General features: G+C 39.7%; 1 pseudogene; it reads right to left on the reverse strand.

Moving 5' to 3' along the window:
• Positions 1-13,213: 13,213 nt before the first annotated feature.
• Positions 13,214-13,661, reverse strand: LOC117697294 (small ribosomal subunit protein uS19 pseudogene; annotated as a pseudogene).
• Positions 13,662-25,724: the final 12,063 nt, after the last annotated feature.

The following is a 25,724-nucleotide window of genomic DNA, read 5'->3' on the forward strand; positions in this document are numbered from 1 at the left end:
GGTTTTTTGTTTGTTTTGTTTTTTTTTTTTGTTTGCTTGCTTTTGCTTCCTAGCCCCTTTAACAGAACTCTGAAGAAGTTCTGAATTCAGCTTTGCATGCCTATATGAAAAATGACGTCTGGATAAAGCAGTGAAGTGAGGAACGGGAGAATTTGGCCACATGCTTACAGCATCCCTCAAGGAAGCCATTGATACATCACAGTAGAGGATGTCATGTTGTGTTTGCCCAGTGGGCTTTTTGGTTCTGTGCCTGGATTCAATTTATTTAACTCAAAGAGAATACAGTATGTTCCAGAGAAGATTTTTAGAGAAAGGCATGTTGGCCTAATATACATAGGAACTTCTAGTTCTCAGAGAAGGAAGGAATTTGTGTAAAAATCCTGAAATAGGATATTGCTAGTTTGCTTAGAAAGTAAAAGAAAGGGAAATTGTGTTTATATGCTTGAAGCTGTGGGATGTATCCATAAAAATATCTCAAGCGAGCTCTGGTTTTCTCAACTTTTTCTTGCTAAATGAAAATACCATAAAATTGACTTACTTGCACTGTAAGTTTTCTGAATGTTTGTAAGAGTAGAGTCATTAAACTGCCACCAAATTTCAGGACATGGGACAGTTTCAATTCACACCCAGGGTCACCCCTGCTGCCCTTCATAGATGCATCTTTTCTTTCATCTCTCATCCCTGACAAAGACTCTGTTCTCCTTCCTTATAGTTTGAATTTTATGCCCAACATTGTTAATCATTAGAAAATGCAAATTAAAGTCATTTTTGGATTACCTATGAAACAGCAGGCAACTTTCTGTGTCTCCCCCTCCCCCACCTCCTGTGTGTCTTCATTGATTGGTAATGTATGTGTTTAGATTGTTTGCCCATTTAAAAAATTGGTGTGTGTTCCTTAACTACTCAATATGACTTCAGTGTGGCATGTGATGTGTAAATATTTCTTCCAGACCATGAATTACTTTTGCATCTTTTAACAGTGCCTTTCTAGCAGCAGAAATGTGTGTTATAGTGAGGTCCAATTTACCAATCTTACATTTCCTGGGTTATATCTGGTGCCTTATGTGAGAATTTCTTGCTAACCCATGAGCTATGAGGATTTTCTTCAGTTTTCTATTGGAAGTGTTTCAACTACACATTGTGATTATGAGCCACTTGGAGCTGATTTTTGTAGAAGATGTGGATATAAGCTAAGATTTACTTTTTGCACATAAATATCTAATTGTTCCAACACCATATATCAAACACTCTGTTCTTTCTCTATTTCTCTTTGTGCAGTTTGCCAAAATCAAATACTTGCATGGGTTTATTCCAGACCTATCTGTTTGATTGGACCCATGTGCCTGTCCTCCTTAGCATGTGGGTTTTGATGGTAAGCTCATACATCACATACTATTTCTCCTCTAATTTGTTCTTACTATTAAAATTGTTTCCTTAATTTAGTTATTCATGTTTTACCTATAATTGAATAGCTTCTTCATGTCTGTAACAGTACTTCTGGTACTCTAATTGGAAATGTGTACATTCATAAATCAGTTTAGGGTAATTGACACCTGAAATATGTTGAGTAATCTAATGCACATATATATTCATATACATATATATTCATATACATGTACATATTTATGTACATATACATGTATATATATTTAACATATATTATTTCTTTCACTAGTATTTTGTATTTTTAAAATATGGACTGCACAAATTGTGATAGATTCTTATCTATAATCATTAGTTTTAAATCTTGACTTGATACAATCTAGAACCACCTGGGAAGAGAGTCTTGAGAAATATCAAGATGAATTGGTTTGTGACAAGTCTGTGGGGAACTGTATTGATTGTTATGATGTAGAAAGACTCAGCCCACTCTGGGAAGCTATTCTATTGGCAGGGGAGGGGGAACCTGACATTATAAGAGCAAAGAAAGACAGCTGGCAGGCAACCAGCAGTCAGCAGTCAGCAACCAGCAGTCAGCAGGTAGTGTGAGTGCATGCTTCTCTCTGTTCTTGATATGTGGAAATGACTCTCTGCATGAAATCATGTCTTGATTCTTCCTGAATGATGGGTAATGACCTCCCCCATTTTATCATAGCAACAGAAATAAAGCTAAAGCAATGCCTACTTCATTGATTTAACAGTTACAGTTTTGTTAAATTTTATATTTCTTGAATTATATTGAGCATTTATACAATTTTTTTCTGTTTTCATGTGCCCTTTGCTAACATAAAGAATTAAAATTGCTTCTGTGAATTGACCTCCCTTGGCTTCTGCAACTATTCTGGGTTCATTTATTAAAGTGCTTTTTTGCATTATTTTTGTGATTTTTATTCACAGAAAAATTGTAAATAGATTATTTACTTTGTTTTGAATCCTCTGTTCTCTTCTTTTCACCCTTCTGCTCGAGCACATTGCTCAATGTGATATGAGATGAGAATGAATAATTTTTTCAGTCTTAGGGAGAAAATTGTCATCCCTTGACCATGTAGTGTGATGTCAGCTGTGTAATTTCTAGAGCTCCTTATGAGTGATTTTCAACCCTCCTGGTGCTGAGACTCTTTAATACAGTTCCTCATGGTGTGGTGAACCCCAACCATTAAATTATTTTGTTGCTACCTCATATTTGTAATTTTGCTACTGTTACGAATCATATTGTAAATATCTGTATTTTCCTATGGTCTTAGGCAACACCTTTCAGACCAAGAAAGTTTCTTTGTTTTCTTTCTTTCGTTTTAAATTTGTGGCTTTTATTTTAGAGTGTAGCATTTAGATTTTGTTGTTGTTTCTTCATGCTGGGGACAGGGTCTTTCTTATACATGGGTCTTGTATCATTGATATATATGTATATATATGCATATATATAATTATATATATTATACTCTCAGACCCTAAAAATTCTTATCATGAATGAGTGTTTGGTTTTCTTCATTATTGGTTTATAGTTGTATTTTTAAATTAATTTAACAATTCATCCAGACCACAGTTTCCCCTCCTTCCACTCCACCATTTCTCCTCTCCCCCAGTTGTACTCTCTCTTCATTTCCTCTTCAGAAAAGAGCAGACCTTTAAGAGAGGAAGCCAAAAGTCAAAACAAGATGCAATAAGAAAAGGCAAAAGCCCTCATATGGAGGCTGGACTAGGGAACTCAATCGGACGAAAAGAGTCCCAAGAACATCAAGAGTTAGAGATGCACCTGTTCCTTCTGTTTACTCTCAGAAAACATACTAACAACCATAACGTATTCACAGAGCACCTGACACAAAGTCATGCAGTCCACTTGCTTGCTTCTTCTGTCTCTGTACTTTTGTACAGTCTGGCTTAAGTATCAGAGTGATATGAGCTCATGAAATGAATTAAGGTGGCACTCTTTTGTTTTCTGAAAGATATTCTATAGAATAGATACTGAAGCTCTCTAAGTACTTGTTATTGTTTGTGTTGAAACTAGGTCTAGGATTTGACTTTTCACTGTTTCCAAAATATAAATTTGATTTATTTAGCAGTTATAGAACTATTCGGGATATATAATCTCCCATTGGGCGATTTTTTGACAGTTTGTGGCTTTTAAGGCTTAGTAGCATATTCCATTGACATTTTCTAATATATGTGCTTAGAGTTAGTATATTCCCACATCCTGATGTCCGTGGCGGCTGTACCAATGTCATGCTTTCTTGCCTTATGTTATAATTTGCATCTTCTTTCTCTCTTTTTACTTGTCTAGATGCTTAGACTTTTGTTATATTTTATTGATCTTTTAAGGCAAATGGTTTTGATTTTATTGTGCCTTTCCCTCTTCTAATTTGTTGATATATTATATTAGTATTCTCTCTATTTTCTTACTTTGTTTTTAGTTCTTAAGGTGGAAGCTTTGTTAAAACTTCATCTTTCTTTTGTAATATTCCTTACATACTAACTTATTTTTATTTCACAGGTGGTGTTGTATTTTTCTTTAGGTTATCTTGTCCTTGATCATTTTTTTGAATTGTAGATTATTAAGAAGCATGTTGATTTGTTTATTTTGGCTCTTCAACTTCTTTTGTTTATGATTTCTAGTTTGATTGCATTAGGATCAGAGCATCTGCTTTATATGACTTAAAATGTTTTGAATTTGTCTTATGACCTTAGGATATGACCTGGTATGAAGAACCTTCTAGGACTGCAAAGGGCATGTATCCAACTATACATTAAAAATAATATGTTTTCATTTATGTCTGGTTGATTAGTGGTGATGTTTGGTCTTTGTCTCTGCAGACTGTCTTCCTGTTTCTTCTATTGTTCACCGAAAGAGGACTGTTGAAAACGCCACCTGTTTTGTAGGTTTATTCATTCATTTTTAACATTGCTTAGAGAACTTTGGGCCCATACGTTCTGAAGTTGTGATTTTGAGGTGTCTTCTTAGTTACATTTATTATTTTGTAATTTCTGTCCATTTCTAGTAATTTTTGTCACAATGAAACTTTCTGCTTTGTCAGGAAATAATGTGATTAATACAACATTTGTTCACAGAACACTTTTGTTGTCTGTTTGCATGAGTCCTGTCTGACTTTATGCTAAAAGTGGAGCTTATGGATAAAGCACATGAATGTGTTACTGGGTTTTCTGAATGCTATTACCTTTTAATTAAGTTGGCCACTCTCATTCCCTTATTGTGATTACATTTGTATCTGCTGTTTCTTAATTCTTTTTGGTTTGTCCTTTTTGTCCTTTATCCCATCCCTTTCTTTGCCCCCTTTCCTGTGTGGTTATTTAAATATGTTTTAGTAGTTCATGATAATGTATCCACTGGGATTTTGACTATATTGCTTTGTTTACTTTATGCCTTCTTTTATACATTTTTGTGCTTCTTTGTAGTGTTTTATTTTCCTTCAATGAATATGCATTATTTATACAATGCAGAAAGGCGAAGTACAAGTGGATCAAGAGAAAGTCTTTGAGTTGGAGAAATAATATTCTTATCATCAAGCAAGTTAGACTTTTTCCATGTACCTTTCACAAATTGCTTAGAAGAGGCAAGGCCTTGAGCCATCTCTGCAAAAGCTGTTGGATGGTAGGTGAGGCAGATGATGGGGCCAGGACCATGCAAGTCAGAAGGAGTCTGATTTTTCAAAATGGGAACGGAATGACCCTACTTAGAAACCTGATATTCTATCTAATGAGCAAGAAAAATAGAATAACACACTATTTCTTACCCAGCATTCCAAGGAGCATTAAGAACCCAGGAAAATATTTCCATCCCTTTAAATGTCTGTGTTTAAAGCTATTTTTTTATGTAAGGGAATTCGGAGGTAGGCCTGTGGTAGGTGGAGAAGTCCTGAAGGAAGAGTCCTGGTAAACTGTGTTACTGTTTATTATGGTATTAAGTGCAAATGACACAGATTCATAGATATCCAGCAACCAGAAGATTATATTTCCTAGGAATGTCCATGAGGCTATTTCTGGAAGCCATTTGCATTAATGACCTAAGTGAAGAAGAACTTAACTTGCCAGTCTGGGTGCACATCATCCATACTTTTGAAGGGTGGCCTGGAAAAAACAAAAGGGCAGAAGAAGGGTGACTTTGTTTTCTCTTCTTATAATGAGCCATCCATCCTCTGACACTCTTTAGCATCAAAACCCTGAAGCCTTAGGCTGTGGGAATTGAACTGGGAGTTATATCTTCTTTTTCCTTGGCCTTCAGGTCAGTCTTGCATTAGTGCAATCCAGTTCAAACAAGTTCAGACCATTTTTGAGAAGCTTATAAATAGAGGCCTATAGAAGACAATGTTTGTCACATTTTTCTTAGAGCATCTTATGGAAGGCTGCATCTTGCAATGGAGTTCAGCTTGGGTACCATTTTCAGAGCCAGTGTATAAGGGTATTACATGCTAAGTGCAGGGGAACTACTAAGGGTGGTATTGAGGCTCTACTGCATTACTTCAAAATACATTCAAACTCTATGTAGACCTTTTGAATGGTCTTCTTATTAACTTGTTAGATCCAGAAGAAAAGAAGAATGAAAAACTAAGCAAGAAATTATAGTGATTTTCTAGGGAGGGGAAATGGGGAAAGGGGATGGCATCTGAAATGTAAATAAAATATAAAATTAAAAAAAAAAGAAAAAAAGAAATTATAGTGATAAATTTTGAAGTTTATTTAATTTGAGGAAGCTCTAATTTCTAATGAGTACATTGTATACCTCATCTTATTTCATCCCTGTTTCACTAAGGAAATTAGAAGCCTAGACTGGTTAAGCATCTTGATCTGGACCATAGAGCTCATAAGTTATTTGACTGGGATTTTAAACCAGTATGTTTGGTCTGGTTTAAAATCCCAGTCAAATAGTCAAAAGCCCCTATAGGTGGTCAGATATATTCTATGAACCAAACCTTAGTTCTCTTGCCAGTAGGAAGGATTTAACTGAGCTGTTGTGTGGGTATTGACAGTCTTGACTAAAATCGTTGTCAGAGACAGTGAATTAGAAAATGAAGGATTGTGCTTTCAGTTTTCAATAGTTCTGAAGTTTTGTAGTCTAATCTCTAACTTGCAATTATCATTTTTTTTTTGTCTTTTGCCCTTTTTCTGATACATGTACCTGCCCACCATGGAAAAAATAAGATTTCTGTCACCATGGAGAAGGGCATGTATGTTGAATATAAAATCTTGTTGGTTTATCTATCATCTGGTAACCACACCGCTTTTCTGTTATCTCTTGCAAGTATAAGAGAGGACAGCATGTCAGACAGGAGATTGCGGTGCCCATAGCTGAGATTGTTCTGGAACAGCTGCCTGACTCCCATCACCATCTTCCTTTATGTCATTCTGGCACAAGCCTGTCATCCCCCAGCTTCTGTCTAAATTGTTCTGCTGTTTATTGAGGTGACCCAGGGTAGGGCATGAGGGATGGTTGCTTACTCCAGCTCATTTCTTTAAAACACTTCCTAGCATTGGTTCCAGTGAGTAGCACTCTCAGCCCATGACCTGTTGCATCTCTTGAATGTCCTTTCTACTTACTGAGTGACTTTAGTTTTGATTGTTTAACCTTTGTGGAAGACTGTGTGGGAGAGTAAAGGTTGTACAGGCTATATTAGTTCAAATTTTGACAGAGTATTGAAACACTGGCTTAGGATAGTTACTGCCGTTCTCTTCTTCCCCCAGTAAAGCTGAATGGTATAAGAAACTTGACCCAGGCAGAGTTTATTCATTTTGGAGGAAGGTCATTTTCTCTGTCCCCACCTTTTTATGTGGCTAACACTAAGGTGACCCAATAAGCTTGGAATTTTGATTTGTAATTTTATAATCATCCAGATATTTTGTAAAGGAAGCGTAACAGAACAGGCTGAGGCAGAGAGTCTCTACTCACTTAAAGGGGTTTGTGCACCTGTGGAACTTGACTGCCACTGAGGTCCAGTGAGAGGGCATGTGCTATACTCCAGGCTTATTTATTGGCCTAGAAGAAGACGTCTGTCATGTGATATCTCCTGGGAATAGTCAGGAAGATGAAGTGAGTATAAGAACAGAATTGGAGACAGACCTTAGGCTTTTGCTCTTGTTTAACATTCGTGTATTTTCCCCATTTCTGTAGCTCCGGGTCCTGGGGAGTTCATGCCATACTGCTTTGTCTATTAAGCCGTGAGTTCAGGTCAAAGGACCAAAATTCTTTTAGAGCCTAATGTGTGATTGAAACTTGGGAGAATTATAGTCTTCCAAATGAGAAAAAAAATCCTATATAAATAGCCAGGATTACATATTGTAATACAGCATCAGTTCTAAATTTCACTGAGCTCATATATTTGCAAAACATTTTGTAGGTAAAATTCAATTCCAACGTAAGATGGTGGTATATTATAATATTCTAATAGTTTGTGGAATAGGAATTATAAAATTGGAGCCCCTTGTTATTTTAAATTTTTGTTAAACTTTGTTTTCCTGAGCTTCCAGTCAAAGGGAATCATCTTCCTGATGATACAAACTAGAAACAATTTGCATCATTAAAAAAGGCAACACAGTGGCCAACAGTCATGTAACTTCAGTGGTTTAAAAGAGAGAAAGTTAGTTTTTAACTCTCAGGATAGTCCAAAACAAGAATTCTATGCTTAGAGATCATTCTGGATAGCTTAATCTTGTACCACCAATACGGGCCCCGACTCTACGCTCCTGTAGCTGCCCCTCCTCTGGATCCTTGTGGAGGGGTGGTCTGTCCTTTGAAAGGATTTCAGGGTTCAGGGATAGAAAGATGATGGACTGTTCCAGCACACTTTACAGTTTTACATTCTGTCTCTCAGCCTCACCTATGGTGGGGGAGAGTTTTCAGTGTTGTCTTTTACACAGGAAGCAAAGGGAACAGCCTGTAGTGGGCACATACTGGTCCCTGCCTTGGTGTTTATCGGCATTGGACTCTGTAGTTTCTCTTCTGAAGTCCTGAGTGTCCTGTGTGTTCTAGCAGCGTGAGGAGACATTGAGCTCCTTTGATGAGGGGCTTTGATGTTTAAGAAGAGAAGTGATTACATTAGTTGTACTTCCTGCCCAGTTTCTCTGCTGTATTTTCATGCTTTCTATTTCCAGCATGTCTGCATTGGTTTCTGAGTGCAGTTCCTCCTTAACCATTGCAGTGACTGATGGATTTCTGTTTCCTATGCCTTCAGTTAAAGGCTGAGTTTAGAGAAATATATACTGATCTATAAGCACACAGAGGACAAGGCAAATCCACCCTAGGCGTTATCTCTGAAGGTAGACTTTGGAGTTTTGGAGGTTTGTAGCGTGCAAACATTAGAGAACTGAGCAATGCTTACGAAGCCCAGCCTAGGTGCTAATGTGTAGACACAGCCTTGGAAATAGGATTGATGTTTTTGCTCTTTGATGGTCTCCTTTGTAAACAGATTCTGAAGAATCTACAAATTTGCTGGAGGCATGTTGTTACTGTAGGCTTGATGAGAGAGAACAACTGACATGCTTAACTAGTATGTAGTGTGTAGTCAAGATATGATTAGCCAGATAGCCTGCCTCATAAACTATATTGACTTTGTTTCAACACACAGGCTCCTTCTTTGTAAGATATAGAATCTGAGATCACATGGCTTAAGCATATGTAGGCAGTGACCCTTTCTTTCCCAAATCTCTCAGCTTATAGTTCAGTAAGGAAGGGTGGGAATCCATGGACCCCTCTTTCATTAAAGCCCCATTTAAACTCTTTAATGATAGATTTCTTGACAAAGTAAGTCTTTCCTCTTCACAGTAATTAAATGAAGAAGAGAGAGAGAAAGAAGGAGAGGGGAGAGGGGAGAGGGGAGAGGGGAGAGGGGAGAGGGGAGAGGGGAGAGGGGAGAGGGGAGAGGGAGAGGGGAGAGGGGAGAGGGGAGAGGGGAGAGGGGAGAGGGGAGAGGGGAGAGGGGAGAAGGAAGAGGGGGAGAGGAGGGGAGAAGGAAGAGGGGGAGAGGAGGGGAGAGAGGAGGGAGAGAGGGAGAGGGGGAGAGAGGGAGAGGGGGAGAGAGGGAGAGAGGGACAGAGGGACAGAGGGACAGAGGGAGAGAGAGAGAGAGAGAGGAGAAGGAGAGAGGGAGAGAGGGAGAGAGGGAGAGAGGGAGAGAGGAAGAGAGGGAGAGAGGGAGGAGAGGGAGAGAGGGAGAGAGGAAGAGAGGGAGAGAGGGAGAGAGGGAGAGAGGGAGGAGAGAGAGGAAGAGGGAGGAGAGGGAGAGAGAGGGAGAGGGAGGAGAGGGAGAGGGAGAGAGAGAGGGAGGAGAGGGAGAGGGAGAGAGAGAGGGAGGAGAGGGAGAGAGAGGGAAAGGGAGAGAGGGAGAGAGGGAGAGAGAGGGAGAGAGGGAGAGACGGAGGAGAGGGAGAGGGAGAGGGAGAGAGGGGGGAGAGAGGGAGAGAGGGAGAGAGAGGGAGAGGAAGAGGGAGAGGGAGAGAGGGAGAGAGGGAGAGAGGGAGAGAGGGAGAGAGGGAGAGAGGGAGAGAGGGAGAGAGGGAGAGAGGGAGAGAGGGAGAGAGGGAGAGAGGGAGAGAGGGAGAGAGGGAGAGAGGGAGAGAGGGAGAGAGGGAGAGGGAGGGAGAGAGGGAGAGAGGGAGAGAGGGAGAGGGAGAGAGGGAGAGGGAGAGGGAGGGAGAGGAAGAGGAAGAGCTGGTGGTGCCAATTGGTGTGTTTTCTGCACAGCCATGGACAATGCTGCACAGTACTCTGCAGAGCTGCCTCTGTGTTGTCTTTCATGTTAGGTCGCCATGGACCCCATACTCAGCACCTCAACAGTGTGCTGGATACTGTTCATATAGCAGGATCCATGTAGGGAACCGAGACCCTGAAACAGTGAGCCACTGCAAGTCAGCAAATTAGATTCTGAGCAGGTATGTCCCTGAGTCAAAGTTGAAGACATTGGTATCTGGAATGTTTACATATACAGTATTCATCCACAGAGGGGACTGGGAAAGTCAATAACAAACACATTTCAGCTTTGCTGTGGGATGTCCACCTTCCCAGGCTGTGGATCTGGCTCTGAGTCCAGACTCTGAGACTCTAGTGAGTGAGCACAGGGTCAAGTGGCCAGTGTGCCCGGCACTCCATACACATCAGCTTCACCCCGTTTAGCAGAGGAGAAGGCCGAGGATCAGAGAAGGTGACTAAGTTTCTGAGTAGAAGGCGGTGGCATCTCAGTATCTTTCCTCTCTTATTCCTGGAAAGCATCTAAAAGCAAGAAGAAGAATGAGGAAATGCCAACTTTATTTTTGGGCATGCTCAAAGATAGCTGTAACTTTGTTTTCTGAGAAGCCTCACAGCTGCCTTTCTCCCTTCTCCATGGCAGAGCCTAGAAAAACTTACAGAGGAACTTGGCTACATAAAGCCCTTTCGTCAATCCTGAGCATGGCCAGCTCTCGCAGCATGTGAGCCTCTACCAGAAAGCTGGTACAGGGAAAATTATGTTTAAAACTTAGCCATGATAGTGATGAAGAAACAGAGTGGACAACGGCAGAAACCAGAAAATTGTCATTTTAGAGCTGACATGTGCAAGACAAAAATGTAATGATGGCTTTTAAAAATGTTGCGGGAGATATTTAAAACGGTGGCATTCAATCTGGCTTTTCTTAATCAGCCACCATGTTCCCAACTAGCCTAGGCCTGCAGCCACGAGTGGCTTCGGTGTATCTGGTGCTGCTTAGTTTATGCTGTCTGCTGAGGTGATCAGAGACACCGGCCTTGCCACTCACAAGACGCCAGCATGGGAGATGGCTCTACCAATCTCTCTCCACAAGGTTGCACTGAGCCTAGACCATCCTGACGTCCACGTGGGCCTGGTAGGAATGAGACTCTAATGCTTAGATTATCCAAAGGCTTTATATATTTGGTAATGCTCAATAACAAGATGCCCACACAATCAGTGGTCTAACCCAATACCCAACCTAGATATATCAAAAACCTTTGACTGCTAGAGACACCCGCACATCTGCTTCCATGTTCCCCTCTCTCTCATGCCCTCTCCCCTAGCTCCTCCTCTTCCTTCTCCTCTTCCTCTCCTTACTCCTCCCATCTTATCTCCTCCCAACTTTCGGGGAAAAATATCCCACTACATAAAAACATGTAGATCTCAGGAAAGAAGATGTGCATTGATATGTGTCTGTGTGTGTGTGTGTGTGTGTGTGTGTGTGACTCTTTTCATGTGTGTGTGTTTGTGTGTGTGTGTGTGTATGCCTCTCTATGTGTGTCTGTGTGCAGCAGATGCCAACCGCCATATGAATGAAGAAGAAATTATAAATACAAGGGAAAAGAGATTCTATTGAAAATGCAATAAAGGACATAGATTGCAAGATAGCAGAAATAAAAACAAACATCGTTAAGTTGAAATAAAGAAAGAATTAAATCAAATTAGAGAGAAAATGATAGATAGGGAACAGACAAATGAAACCCAACCCATGCAAGATTTTATTCCCCTAGAGAGTAAACAGGAAATAATCACCCAGAACAAATATCTGAAGATGGAATCTAAGAAAACTCCCCAGAAATAAAACTTAAATTTCCATAACATAAAGATAAACACCAAAGGGTCATAGCTTTGATGAAATTACTGCAGCGAGAGGAAAGAGAGCGGAGAGCTAACAGCCCCATGACGCTGTGTCTTTGGAGATGCTGGTTGGAGATGGTGATGAGTCTTTGGAGTTGTTGATTTGAGAGTACGGGAATGGCTACATATGGGTTAAATGTCAGCCAGAGGCAGCCATGGGAGCTGAGTGCAAGAAGGCTGGCAAGTTCTACTCTTGCCTTTCTCGTTCCAGAATTATTTTGGGTAGCCATAGTCTCCCATGCCTTAGACACTTTCCCATGGATGGCATCCATAGTCACCATTGATAACAGTGGAATTGAGTAAACACCACAAAGTTCACAGGATGAGGAGATGGGGAGTCTGGAGAGACTGTTCCCTGGACTGTCTCCTTACCTCCTCATCTTTATATGCCTGGCAGATGGGTTAAAATCTAGGAAGAAATCATCTACTTGGGTTCTCTTCCTTCACCTCCATTTATCTTCCTTTTCCTCCCTCTCTGTCTCTTTGAGATAAAGCTTCACGTAAATCAGGCTACATCAATCTAATTGTAGCTGAAGATGACCTTGAATATCTGACCCTGTAGTCCTCATCTCCTAAGATTACATGCTTGGGTTATACAGCACTGGACACTGAACTCAGGGCTTAGTGCATGCTGGGCAAGCCAACATACTGAGGGAGCCACATTTCTATATTCTCTTTGACATTATTTTGACATTCTACCCAGTACTTGGACACCAACTTTGTAAGCACCATTGGCCAGAATAATTGCAACTAAAACTCCAGGCTTTGTCATCAAACCCCTAAGCTGTCTGTCTATCTGCTAAGGACACGGACTTCTTCCGAATGAGGTTGGTATCAGTGAGGGAAAGCCTCTTTACATTAAGTGGATTTCTGAATTCACACTATCACGGCAAGCCAAGCGCACTGCATAGAAGAAAAGCAAACGCTAGGGGAGTGAACCTTCCTGTAGACATCACTGCTTTGCCTAATTATTAATTTATTTTTAATTTAGTAGAAGAGATTTCATTGTGGGATTTTCAAATATTTGTTTTGTAATAATATTTTAAATGCGTTTTTGAAGATTTCATACATGTATACAATATAGTTGATCAGATACTCCCCTCCTCATCCCTGAGACCCACTTTATAATCTTTGTTCCCCAGGGACCAAAAAGAAAAAAAATCCCAACAAAACAGTCGTTATTGGCCCCGCTACTTGAGGGAGATAAATTGGGAGGAGTGGATGGCACCAATACCAGGCCGGCCGTGCTTCATGGGCTTGTAGGTGATAGAGAACTCGTCCAAGTAGTGTCTGATCATCTCTGCTTTGATCTCCACCTGGTTGAAGGTCTTGCCGTTGTACACACCCACCATGCTGCCGATCATCTCAGGCAGATCATGTGATCATGATCATGTCCTTCAGGTGGGTCTTTACAACCTCAGGCTTCTCCATGGGTAGTGCCTCCTTCTTGGCCTTTCTCAAGCACTTAAACAGTGAGTGCTGTTTCTGTCTTGGTCCATGGTGTAGGCACCACCTCTGGAGAGCACTGTACACCTGCATCAGCTGCTCATAGGACATGTCCAGATGTTGGTCAAGGTCCACACCACGATAGGTGAACTTGTGGAACGTCAGCTTCATCTTCTCCTCCACTTCAGCCATCTTGGCGGCTGCTTGGAAAAGTCACTTTATAATCTTCTATCTCCAGTATCTCCTCTTTCTGTGCTCACGTTGCATTTGTTCTATCACCACCTGCATTCCTCAAAACCTCTTCTTGTGGTCTCCCTTCTAGTTTCATGACCTCTAACCTATAGCCCCCCTCTGTCTCTCTGTGTGTCTCTGTTTCTCTCTCTCTCTCTCTCTCTCTCTCACACACACACACACACACACACACTAAGGGCTAGAGTCTGTAATCTGCATTTGAGAACAAACACGTGATGTGATGTTTGCCCTTCTGAGTCTAGGTTACCTCCCTTAGTATAAGGATTTCCACCACCAGGTGAGTAAAGAGCTGAGTAGACAGAACTCAAAAGAAGTAATGCAAACAGCCACTAAATAGATTTAAAAGTTGGTCAACACCTTTAGCCACCAGGGAAACAAAAGTGCAAACTTTGGTTGTCATCAGGGTCTCACTCTGTAGTTCAAGGAGACCTTGAATTTGGAGAGCTCTTCCTTCCCCAGATGCCTGAGTGCTGGGGTTACAGGTGTAAGTCTTACCTTCTAACTTCTGACAGTAGGAGAGCAGCAAGGCCAAGCCAAGGCTCTGCTGGATGAACACAGTGTGCAGAGACTTCCGATCAGTCTGGGCCAAGTGTTACTGAAAGAGTAATGAGTGTGGCATACAATGTTGGCGCTGGCGTGGTGGGGGAGGGGAGACAGAATGGTGTGGCGGGCGATGCTCATGCAGCCCAAGGAGCATAGCATCAGGCGGGGTCAGGTGGGGGGCGGAGCCACGTACCCTCCGAGAGCTTCTTGTAAAATTTGCCTTGATGCCACCCAGCTGGCATAAGCTGGCTCTTGAAATTGGATTTTGCTTTTTGAGGTCCCTAATACAGACCTGGCAAAGTTCTCCTTTGAGCAAATGCTGTTTCGCTGTTTCCTGCACAGCAGAGACCTTTCACATAGAGAGTTGGGTCTCCACAATAAAGAAAAGGTACTCAGGAGAATATGAAGATCAGTGATGTGTGAGGCCTGAGCACTCTAACACACATCACAAAGTAATCCCTGGAGGTGGCATGAGATATGTGACATTTCATCTAATGACCAAAATTTGAAGTTGCCTAGGTAACTCATACCCTTTGAACTAGACTCCTCCTTTAAAACATAATACCTTTAGTGATTTCCCAGGTAAATGTACTAAAACTGGTTGCTGTCAGCATCTCTCCAGGTGAGTGGCTTGCTTGTTTGGATTGGATTGGAGATGCAGACAGCATAAAAGATGGCTTAAGTGTCAGACAGCAAATTGGATAAGCATGAGATTTTGCTCTTGGGAAAGATGACATAACATGTAAATACATGTAAGCCTTTTTAAAAGTCATTGATGTATTTAAAGATACTGAGCTGGCTGAGCTGTTGAGAATACTGAACTAGGAAAGATTTGCCCAGCTCAACCCTCACCCCTAGCCTCCAATGTGTGCTGAAACTCACCAGCCACAAGCTCAAATCTTGGTTGCCAGGTTATGAGAAATGTGACAAGTGTCGGTCCCAGATCATGTCTCCTCTAACAGGTGACCACAGATGTGTCTAGCACATTTCAGGAGCAGATGCTCCTTTTGGTTAGGGCTAGGGACTAGGCACACATATATTACCACTTCCTGGACAGAATGTTCTTTATGCCAGGGGCCAGAACCAAATTTCACCATCCATTTATCTAGTTGAGCGGTTTCAACCTTCTGTCACTACTGTGACAGTTTTAATTGAACCAATTTTGTGAGTGGCTGGTCTTTTTTTTTTTTTTTTTAAAAAAAAACTTCTCTATTAATTTTTTGACAGTTTCATGCATATGGATATGAAGCAGTCTGATCGCTGTGACCTCCCAACCTGTTTGATCTTCCTCCCATTCTTGCCACCCCCTTCCTTCCTACAGGTCTTGTGTTGGCTTCACTTGTTTTCTCACTCACTGAGTTTAACCAGCTGTCTGAGTGATCATGAGTAATGAAGACATCCAGTCATACCCATTCCCATCAGGGTAGAGCCTGGTGGGGTTATCGGCGGGTACATAATGAAAAGAACTCTTCCTCCCCCAGAATCTATCAGTAGCCAGTAGTTCATCCACAAACCATTCTTTTATGCATGACTGGCTGGCTATACATTCCAGAATGCACAGACCCAGGGCACGGTAACTGTTGGTGCCATGAAATCATGACTGCATGGCTGTGTTCTGCCCAGAAGATGGTATTCCATAACCTTCCTTCCTGTTTTCTGCCTCTGATGTTCTTTCTCCTTCCTCTCCCACTATGTTTTCTGAGCCTTCAAGGGGTGATGTAAGTGTTCTGTTTAGGGTGCTCAACTGAGGTGGACATGTTTCAAGGTAAGTTTTGAACGTTATTTTGGAGTAACTCTGCATTTAATGAAAATGGTAGACTGCAAAAAGTGTTGCTCTGCATGGCCATGGCTCAGGCTCCTGCAGTGAACTGTGTCCTTGTTCATCTGTTAAAACAAAGGTTGCAGCCAGGGCATTTCTGCTGATGTCACTGCTGACCTCATTCTTATGTCAGCTGCGTCTTTCTTGCTGACTTTTCCGACTCAGACTCTCACTTAGAAAAATCACATCTCACCCATGTTACACTCCTTCGCAGTCTCCTCTGGCCCACGTCAGAGCCTCAGTCTTTTCGCTATGATTCTCTCAGTTGTAAAAAGAAATGGTCAGATATTTTGTATGATGGCCTGCGACTGAATTCTAAGATGCTTTCTTCCTTCACAGACTCGAGTTATTAATTTTGGAGAATACAATAGAATGGAAAGGCCTCCATTTTTATCACATTGCATCAAGGACATGCTGAGCACTTTTTCCACTGGAGTTTTTCATTGTGAAGCTTTTTTGTTCTTCTTCCTATATTTGCTTTTCTTAGAAGTGAGTTTCTGGATTTTTGTCAATATTCAAGATTAGAGAATCATTTACCCTTCACTCTCTGGATAAGGGAATGTATACATATGTGGTTTCTTTTCTTGCTCACAGTTTTTGGCTTTAGTTATTGGCATCTCTTTCAGGTTGTGTCCTGTGTCCCATTAACAGATCCCTGTCGTTTGCTTTCCATCATTACGGTTTGAGGAACATGGACTTTTCTCTGCATGTCTCTAGAATCAGTCATTTCTCCAGTGAAATTGGTTCTTCTTATTGGAGAATACTATTAGAAACTAAGACTTCTATATGTGTGTGCTTTATATGAGAATGACACTGCTAAGGACCTCATCAGAACAGAGCTAAGAAATCAGGCATGCATACTAGCCCATGTATAATATAGGTCTATAATTGTATCTACCTATGAGTGTATATATTTATATTGTCTGTCTATAACAATTTCTCTCTATATATGTATATATGTATATATTTATATCATCTAATCTATACCTATCTGAATCATCCATTATATACTGAGCTATTTCTCAGTTCCTTATGATGTCTGGTTGACAAGAATAAGAGACCCCATTTTCATCATTCTACATTGCTTTCAAAACCGATATCTTTTCCTGATAAATACCTGGGTTGGACAATAATGGTGATACATATACAATTTTAAATTTTATATGTGGAAAAACATTTATCCTCCTAAATATTTCTGAAATTTAACAAGAAGATCTGAGACAAAGCTCTCTCTGGCGTAACCCGCTCTGCTGAGTCCTCATGAAAACAGACATCCAGACACACTTGGCTGAGTAGAAATATTAATGGGTATCAGTGGAGCCACTGAAAGTTTACTAGGAAATTTTATGCTGTTTGATGGTATTGTAGCATTGTCTTTGTTGCTTTCAAATTTTAAAAATGAACGTAAAACTCTCAGTTCATATGATTGATAGCAGGTGTTCATATTTACTGATTGTAAAAAGTTCCAAGTGTTTTTATTGATATATAGAAAACTACATACATTTAAACAATTGAGTAATGTTTGACAGACATATATCTGTGAAGTTAAAATAATGTACAGTCAGAATCCTGATCAAGGGAGATGGCTCAGTGGGTATGTGGCTTAGTGAGCTTGAAAATAGGAGTTCAGATCCTAGCACCCAGAGAAGTGCCAGGCAGACATGGTGGTCCACTTGTAATGCCAGTACTTAGGAGACAGAGAGATGGACAATCCAGTGAGCAACCTGGATGACTAAACTAGCTGAATTGGGAGCTTTAAGTTCAATTACAGATCTTACCTAATATATAGGATGGGGAGTCAGTCATCTGGCAGACACAGATGCTAACCTGTGGCCTCCACAGAAGCATGTACATATATTTACATGTACATCCACATATACACACAGGTCTCTCTCAATACAAACATACATACACTTACACATTTATACTACACACACACACACACACACACACACACACACACACACACACTAAAATGGAAAAAGAAACTTTCTCATTTTCTTTGTGAATTTTAGCAAATAGAAGCATTTGCAAATATGGAATCCATGACAAAAAAGGATATATAAACTTATAGATTACCTGTTTAAATTAATGCTATGCTTGCTCAATTATTATAGCCTTTTATTAACACTGAAATTAGTTAATGTTAGTTATCTTGTTATGTTTCATTTCACAGTTTTTGTGTATCATGGGTTCTTTGAATTCATGTATGAATTTTAAAGATTAAAAACTATTAAAATTTTAAAAATTCATTGTGTGCATATAACTGTAATATAACTACACATTTCTCTCTCTCTCTCTCTCTTTCTTTCTCTCTCTCTCTGTATGTGTGTGTGAGACATGAGTACAAGTGCCCATGGATGCCAGAAGAAAGTGTCAGATTCCCTATAGCTAAAGTTATAGATACTTGTGAGCATCCTGAGACGGGTTTTAGAAAATTGAATGTGTGGAACATCTGTAGGAACAGCATGCAGCCTTAACTGCTGGGCAATCTTTCCAGTATCTGCATGGATTCTTGAATCAGCACATAGATTTCTGAAAGAATGAACAAGAGACAGAGAGAAACACAGAGAAAAAGAGAAAGAGAGACAGACAGAGAGAGAGAGAGAGAGAGAGAGAGAGAGAGAGAGAGAAAGAGAGAAAGAGAGACAGAGAGACAGAGAGAAAGTGAGAGAGACTGAGAGAGTGAAGAAAGAAATCAAGGAAAGGAGATAGATGGATGGCTAGATAGATAGGAAGATAGATAGACAGACAGACAGACAGATAAATAGGTAGATAGATAGGTATTGGAGTTACACTAAAGAGAGCAAGACATACCACCGAGGTTTGCATTAGGCTAGCTATGAATATTAATATGTCCATTGATTTTTTAAATTTTTGTTTCATTTTCACTTTTGATCATAAATATTTATTTGTCATTTTTATATTTATAATTTGCAATCGTTTGTTTATATTTTATATATTATATTAATGTTTATTATTAATAATAAAGTAATAAAATTTAATAGAAAACTAATTTGATAAACTTTAGACTTTTCTTTTTTCCTCATATAGTCAGTTAATATCATAAACTGTCCCCTAAGTATTTGTTCAGCAATACCCCACAAACTTGTGAGCTGAATTTTATTTTCCTGTAGTAAAAAGTAGTTTTACAAATTCCCTTTTGATTCACTTTTCTTTTTTTGGCTTATAGCTTTTCACGATGCTGTTTATTTTCTGAGTATTTGAAGAAAGTTTCCCCAGAGATTTTGTTGTTGTTGTTGCCGATCTCTTATTTGATATCAAGTGTTGGGGGGGGGTGTGACACTTTCTGTGGCTGTGACGTCCTTCCCTTCTTAGAAGTTCTAATACTTTTTTTCCTGTTGAGAGTCTGTAATCCTAGTATGGTCTATTTGGTAACTGCTGTTTTTGAGTGGAAAATACCATAAATGTTAATGAAACCAAGTTGATTGGTACATTGTTCAGGTCTTCTATGTTTGTACTGATTTTTAATCTATTATTGAGTGAAGATTATTGAGATGCATCTCTCTAATGAGGATAAGCCATGGAAATTGAGAGTCTGTCTATGGAGAACATAGAAGAACTATATAGTTCTCTGTGTGTGACAATTCGTAACACATTTAGGGGAAGGGAAAGGAATGTGGTCCCTCTGTGCAGCATCTTTGCTAAGGGTCCCTGCTTTATGAATTCCAAGTGTGAAGAGACCATCTGAAATAATCACAGAAAGAGGTATTGCTAAGCAAATTCTTTTGGACAACAAAGAAAGTGATCAGTGACTCTGCTGGATGCTCATGATTTCTAGATAATGAAAGGGTAGGAGCCATAGCCCAGAGCTGTCCTTCTCCTCTAAGACATTTCAGTGCTCTTCCTCCCTGTTTCAGTGATTTCTCACTCCTGCCTGTTCTAAAGCATCAGTTTGATTGTGATGAGAAACATTATTCCTCTGGGCAACTCTAGAAAACTCCCATGGAGCAGGGGGTAAAAAAGCAGGTGGCAGATCTGGGATTCAGGTACTCCATGGAAGGTAAGAAAGGTATTTTCTGATGTGACCCGTTTGTAGGACGGGGATGCTTGTTTTTGGTTAATGTGTGTTTATAACCTTGGCAAATGTTGCCTAAGTTATATATGAGTGGTTTCTCTGAAAAGCTCAGGAACTTTAGAATAACTGCCAACACTGGAACCATTGAAGGTGCCACTGGTTTCATGACAGAATGATCATTCAGCAATGACTGACCATCTAAACTAGCTCTTCTCTTTCCTTTGGGGCCTTTTGGATGCTCCAGAGGCCACAGATACGTTTTAAAGATACGTGTGGAACAAAAACCAAGCAAGTCAACAAATAATGCTTTTGAACATATACATTTACCAGGAATGAAGATCCTTGATTTCACCAGACTTGAAAAGGATGTGTGGGCATAGGAAGGCCTGAAGAGCTTAAGGGCTCTTGAATGAATAAGCATTCCTCTCATGTGCATGGAAAATAGTTAAATTGCTCAATACATTTAATAAAGTTTAGTTAATAAGTGTAATTTGAGCAACTTTTCTAACCTTTATTTGAAATGGTAAAGTTCTCTGAACTTGAAGTTGACCAATAAAAGTTTTCATCTTAATACAGATTTATATAAACAAGTGAAATGGAATAAAAGTTTACCTAATTAGAACATTTACATAGCTAAACTTCCCCTAGCATTCAATCTTTCATCTGTAAGAGCAAATGACATGAAAGGAAATTCTTATTGATTAGTGGAAACATCTCTTCAAGAGTTTCAGTAGATCAGAGATTTGTGCTTTTGCTTCCTTCTGTACAGAGCTGTGGATTAAAAGATGAGGAATAATGTGGTTCAGAGTCTTCTGAGATAACCTTGCTTCTAAGGAGGCAAACTGAGTTGGCTTCATAGAAAGCTGAGAACATGGAAATTGAAAGGGAGAGTCTGTAGCCAGCTCACAGGGAATGAGAAAGTGAGTCTTTGCTTCCTGAGCAGTAGCTGGACCAGATTTCACACCAGAGTCTTTCTGTGTAGTGCTCTTTAACTCACAGGCTCTTCACTGGCTTCTTTAAGGGATAGAAAGGATTGAGAAGAGGAGGGCCTTGTTCCCTCAGGGGCTCATATACAGAGAACAAAGAACAGGATCTTGGTAGAAGAAGTGAATAGATGGTTATCAGAAGGTGGAGGATGACTGAGATGTGTTGAGATTGATGGTGGTCCATGGGTACATAGTCATACTTATGGTAGATAGATCTGGGATCTACTACCAAGGAAGAGGCCTAGAGTCAGCAATAATGTGTTATATATTTCAAAATAGCAAGAACAAAAAGTTGTTTCAGCATTTCACAATAGACGTGTTTGATGTGATGATATATAAATTATCATGATTTGATTATTATTCAGTGTATGCATGCATGCATCAACATATAATACTATTTACCTTAATTATCCTCTAAAATAGCCTTCACTAAACCAAGACTGTGTCTTCTAAGGGATCTTAAATTTAGTCAGCATGGCACACCCACAATGATAGAATAAGCCTATCAGACAAGTCTTTATAAGTTTTATCTCAATAATACCCACAATAAACTTATAATAAGAATGTGAATATAAAAACCAACACTATGGTTACCTTAAATAATTTAGCATTTTATTGTGTCATTTGCATTTATTTACATCCTTAGTATTTATCCCACTGGGGAGTGCCCTTTAAAGGAGATCTAGGTTTGTTTATATAAGGAAGGCCTGTGGTAGAAGGACATTATGAAGCCCTGTAACACACTTCCTGATAGTTATAAAATTTAGAGCATCTGCTTTGAAGTAGAAGCAAACCAGGCAAAGGTCTAAAACATCAACCTGGCCATTTTACATGTGTGACTGGGAGGTTTCATTTTAGTGGCATGAGCTCTATCCCTTTGAGTTGACCTCAGATGTTCCACCCAAGAAATGTCTTGCATCAAAAAGCAAGAAATAGTCTCTCTTCATCTTCATTCAGTCTAGAATAAATCTGCATTTGGAAACAAAATTACTATTACTGTATTTAAAGAAATCACCATTCTTTAAATAAGTCTGTAATTTACTCATATGGTAGCTACCATTATACTCCCAGTCTAGTTTTGGCTTCTAGACTCAGATCTTAGAAACACAGCCATTATACCCTCAGTCTAGTTTTGGCTTCTGGACTCAGATCTTAGAAACACAGCCATTAAGTGTTCAGGACAGGAAGCTCCAAGCTTAGGTCAATGCTGCCAGAATGTTTGTCTCATTGTTGTGTGTGTAGCTTCTAAACTTGAGGTATCTCACTGACACCATGAGATTCCTGAGCCCCAAAACAGGGCATAGTTATTGGTCATTTGATCCTGCAGGGAAGAAGTCAGAACAGTGCCACAGGCTCAGAAGTACCTCAAACACATAACAAAGAGTGGTGTGCTTTTAAGACATCACCAGATACCTAGACAGGTTCCTAGATTCCTCAACTCTTCACTGCCTGACATCTCTCATTCTTCTGGCAGAGCATGACCTTGACAGGACTTGAAAACTCACCATGTCCAAGAATTCACTATCTCTGTAGCCCTAAGTAAAATCACTGAGGCCCCGTGGGTCATGACATCTAGTAGTTACAGCACACAATAAGAATTAGAGACAGGGAGGAAACATACACAGATGTAGAAACAGAAGACTGAAATGTGGTTTACAAGTGCCTATGGTAGGGCCAGCCCCTTCCACATGTGTACGCAAGGTACCTATATAATTTAGGTGATCCCTCAGGACTTTCCCATTCCAATTCACCACCCATCCTTGGATGACTGCTGAAACAATCAAAAATACATGCCAAACTCTCATGTGCTGAGAACCAAAGGAAAGCCTAGGACTTGCTGCTATTGTCTGCCTCCTCTGTCTATGCCTGCATTTCACTGTGTCTTAGGTCTGAAAACCACGTGCTTCTTCAGCTGCTGTGTCATGACTTTAAGCTGACACTTCCCCATCCCAACTGCCTTTGGGTTGCCTGTACATCTACACAACCAGATTGTAGGTCTCCTTCCCAGACATGTCCTCTATGTCACAGTCTTTTGCAAACAAGCCCTGATGATGTCTGGAATTTTTCAGGATACAGTGACATTCTTATCATTTTTCTTTTGTCACCAATTCATTATAGTATAGAATCTCTCTGAGTCATGACACAATCAAGCTTTCGTAACCTTTTTGAATTCCGTACATACTCACGGTGTACTCACATGTCTTATTAACATTCCATGCATGCACACAGTGTGTATGTGTTGTGTGTTTAATATTTACATATGTACGCTCTGACTCTGAAACAACACATAAGCTCTTATAAGTCAGGAGCTGTGCATCCTCTGTCTTTGAAAGAAGAATCTCTATAATTAACTCTCTGCCGTTAACCTTCATTGTTAAAAAAAGAAACTCTTGGCATCTCCATATTCATTAAGTTAAAGTTTCTTGATGTTTGGGAATTTCCAGCACAAACATCAAACTTCTATACTCCAAGTTCCTTGATGTACTATAAAATTTTTGGAAGGAAATGTTTCTTGAGCATGTAATAGTTCGGTTGCTATATTCAACCATTTATCATCTTCTTATCCTTCTCTTTCAAATGTTTTTTTTTGTAAATCTGACCAGACACCTTAACAGAAAAGAAAAGGGGCAACAATTATGGTTGTAAACTGCTATCCTTTCTCCTCTTAGCAGGAATGGAAAGAGTTGTAATTGCATTCAAAGTCATACCAAGTAAGGGGGAAGCTGTATAATCACTTATTTGATGTGGGTGGTTCCTGTGAGAACTGGAAGCCAGGCAAGACATTTTCTGAAAGGAGGACCATTGACTTCATTGAGTTAGTGAAATCCATGACCTGTCTCTTATTGACTAGTAAAGACATAGAGAAATAAGTGGAGATTGCATCAGCAGTAGAGTAAGTGACAGGGACAAGTATATGTGAGTTTTCATCTAAGTCCACTAGACAGGGAAGGTCCTTGGGACTGAGCCATCTTGATGCTATGGCCCACTGCCATGATGACACTTGGCATAAGTGACTGGATATGAATCCATATCCAGTTGTGAGAATAATTTCTTCTGTGCAGAAAGAGGATATTATCAGTGCAACAATGAGAAAACAAGTAGGCAACTACAGATTCATCTAAAGAACAACTCTGCTTCTTTCTGCTCATTATAATCCCCAGTGCTCAAACAGAGTGTAGAAGGGCAAGGAAGAACAGAAGACCAGGCAATGCTCCACTCCTTGACAGTTGTTCGGCCCAGGGTTAGGTATGAATTGCAGATGTACAATGGGACTCGATTAGAAGCTCACTTCTAATTGAGTATATAAGTTGGGAGTGAAAAACTAGAATGAATTTTCTAGGTATGCTCAGTGGGCAAAAAGATAAGTGGAGAGAGCACTGTTCAGCATATCAATTGTAGATAAGTTGTCTGTTCACATTGTACATTCAGTGTGTTCAACCAATAACTGACACTGGTGAAGGCAATTTCATCTTTACATAGATTAGTCTTCTCTCTTTCCCTCCCTCATTTTTATGAGCTCTGCAACTGGAGTTATGCTGAAGGAACCAATGGGCAAAGAGCTACCTGGGTGTCCTTCAGTGTAGGAGCCTCCAGGTGGGAATAAATCTTCAAGGTCATGAACTTCATACATTTGGTTCTAGTATGTAATATTCACACTTGGTTTTTAAAACTCCTCAGCAAATCTTTAAGTGACACAGCAGTGAATGGAAGAGGCATTTTTCATTTTTCTAAAGAAAATGTTTTCTGGTTAGGAATACTGACTTAAGTTGGCCTAACTTACCTCCTAATCCTATACACATTTTTACCTGTCTTTGAAGTGGCCATCACTTAAAATGCTATCAGTGAAAATGAACAATTCCATGTGACAAATTCCTCTATGTCAAACTGGACACAGAGAAGAGATTATGAGTTGATTTTGTGAATCTTCTTTTCTAGGGGTTTTCAAGGTCTCATAGGCAGCCCAGCATCACAAGATGATAACAATGTTTGGTGCTATTCAGTAATTCCACTCTTTACTTTTGAAACCTTTGTCTATACAGTACCCTACCAGTTACCTACCAGTTAAAATATAGACTTTATTTTATTTCATAGTGCAAGTTGGAACTTTTTCTTTTCTTTTTTTAAAAATGAGAATCAGTAAAATTTATTTTATTCAGGATTTAATGCTATTCTTTTTGTCTCATTTTTTAGTCTTAGATATTTTATTTATTTACATTTCAAATGTCATTCTTTTTTCCCATTTCCCCTCCCTAAAAACCCCCTATCCCATCGCCCCTCCTCCTTTTTGCTTTCATACCATTTTAATTACATGTAAGTATTAACGTCAGTTCTAGGTTGAGCAATACAATAGATACAAATAGTCAAGGAACAAGCAAGACAATAAACACAAATAGTCAAAGAACAAGCAAGGCAATACACAAAATTTCATGAACAATTATTCCTGCCCATCGTGTTAAAGCTTGTCTTTAACAACATCAACATGTTGGCAGAAAAAATGGACCCCTAGACAGAGTTATTAAATTAATAGGCTGGCAAGCCAAGGACTGGTAAGATCCTGCACAGAGCATTACCAACCTAAGACATAAGTGCATTGTTTTTGATAATGCATATTCCAC

This window comes from Arvicanthis niloticus, chromosome 1 (genome assembly GCF_011762505.2).
Source record: "Arvicanthis niloticus isolate mArvNil1 chromosome 1, mArvNil1.pat.X, whole genome shotgun sequence".
Taxonomy (NCBI): domain Eukaryota; kingdom Metazoa; phylum Chordata; class Mammalia; order Rodentia; family Muridae; genus Arvicanthis; species Arvicanthis niloticus.